The following is a 2,500-nucleotide window of genomic DNA, read 5'->3' on the forward strand; positions in this document are numbered from 1 at the left end:
TTCTCCTTTTCATATATATATATATATATATATATATATATTATTTTCTTTTTCTTTCTTTCTTTCTCGGGTCGTTACAGTGACACCGTTTTGTCAGGTCGATTCTCCGATTCTTCGGTACCGAACCTCTTCTACCTCTTCTTCTACCTCTAGTAGGGGGTCGTCCAGTACGCCCTTTTCCTCGTCCTCTAGGTGGCATAATCTATATACAGTACATAACGTACTAAGTCTATAACACTCAACTTACATACATTACATACTTCTCTTCTTCCTCACATAATTACATCCAAAAACATCCTCACAACTTTGCATTATCATAATAATACTAGCATACTTAGACATAATATGTTTATTTTTGCATTGAACAATCATGTGAACATATCAAATACAATATGTCAAACTTTACATTATCATAATCAATTAACCACATGTATCATTTCACTAAACAAGTCATTATCTTTAAAAAAAAAACATACTTAACGATGAGGTACATCTACTGGAAGACCATGGAAGTATGCTAGGCCTATATCGTAAACTGGTCTACAGGATCTAAAACTTATGGCTTTGAAACCAATTGTAATGTTCCTAATTTTCTTGTCTTAATTAGTGATATCACCACATGTATACATTAAATAAAATATGCAGAAATTCATAATAATAATTTAGAAATGAAGCCAAGACTTACCCATTTAATTCAAAACAAGAAGGTTGAAATAACAAGTCTTTTAACATGAAAATGAAATAAATCACCTATCAACTACTAAATGTAAATCAATGCATGCTACTACCTTATCATGACTTCCATTGCTTTTCTAGCATCCACCGTCATCTATACAGAGACGCTTTACCTTGACCTAAAAAATATAAGTGTGACATGTGGCTTGAGTATTTTAAGAAATACTTAGTAAGTTACCTCACTGTTGTGGTTAGCAATGCAACCACACACATAACATGATTAGACGTATTCTTTAAAATCGTAACATGGCCTTAGACTTTCCAATTCTAGGCGGGTTGGTTTTGTGTATTTCCCCACACACGACCCACGTACGCGCATATGGACCCACCAGGCTGGCTCATATGCTACCCCTTGGCTTGACTTGGTCAAACTCAACACATTACACGTCGTCAGATGCTTAGAAAAGGAAAGGCCCGCATGATATCATAATGAACATAAATATCGAAGGTACGTGTCCGTACTAACATAAAGGAGAAGTATGTTGATACATATGACATGCATACATGCATGAGGTCTCCATGATTTACATTTATAGCGTAACATTATTATCATTTCCTATCTCCTTTCATCCATGAATTAATCATATATGCATTATGTATACGGGACAATCATCACATAACTTCACATGGCAAGACATGACATGACATATATAGCATTTCATTTCATTTATGACATAGCATTATGGATATCATTTGCATACATTACATAGAATCATATGTCAATACAAAGAGCACATACGCATAGCATAAAATAATATAGGATTACAAAAATAAGTACAAAAATAAATCTAGACTCAAGTATGATGGGAATCCCTATAGCATCCACTTCAAGTGCTACATCAAGTCCACGTGTCAACCCTAGAATGGGTAAATAGGGTTTTAATAGTACAATTATATAAGTATGCTTAGTTTTTTTAATTATTAAACATTTTAAAAAATAGGTAGAAAATGTTACTTATTAAAATAAAATAATTCAATTCAAAATAATAAACCATTAGAAAAATTTCACTAAATCACAATAATAATTTTAAAATTAAATAGAGAAGAGTTAGAAAATATAACACTCTAAATAATTTAAGAAATCTTATATATTTTTATATGTAATTTCTAAGCTAGATTTGTATATATTATCATATTTAGTCTTTAGAGATCATGGAACTACTTGAAGTTATCTATAAATAAATCCTAGCTGTTGTAGAATTTTTTATCCCCGTGTTTCCATGTATATTTCTTATTATATATTCTATTTTGTTTTTTATATTCTTCATCTAAATTGAATGTCTAAGTTGTGTGATCCTAACATTAGTGCTCCTACTCCTATCAACATACTTGTGATAGTGTACCGTTGAGCTTGACTTGAATTGGTTTGATAAGGTAGCGTTTTGAGATTCGATCATGTTTAATGTCATTATCATGTGTGAAAATGGTTAGAAGCCTCCCAACAAGTTCTTTGTTCCATAAATTACCTAGAGAGAGACGAGAGACCACACAAGTAACTTAATGGTTGGTCAACATATGAGGTTGCTCCCCTAAATTTCATTATGACATTATGGTCATGTGAAGGGATTGCTAATCTTTCATATAAGATTTTCAGGCTCCGTTCATGTTACTCTAATGACCCTCATGTGTTGAAACTTATACGAAGTTGCGTTTCACAGAGTCACATATACGGATGATCACAACCTAAAAAGTAAGCAAGTTAAGTAAAGTGAACTCACCAAGCTTGATTGGATTTGTCACATGTATGAAAATTATTATTTTTTAT

This window comes from Cucurbita pepo, chromosome LG20 (assembly GCF_002806865.2).
Source record: "Cucurbita pepo subsp. pepo cultivar mu-cu-16 chromosome LG20, ASM280686v2, whole genome shotgun sequence".
Classification (NCBI taxonomy): Eukaryota; Viridiplantae; Streptophyta; class Magnoliopsida; order Cucurbitales; family Cucurbitaceae; genus Cucurbita; species Cucurbita pepo.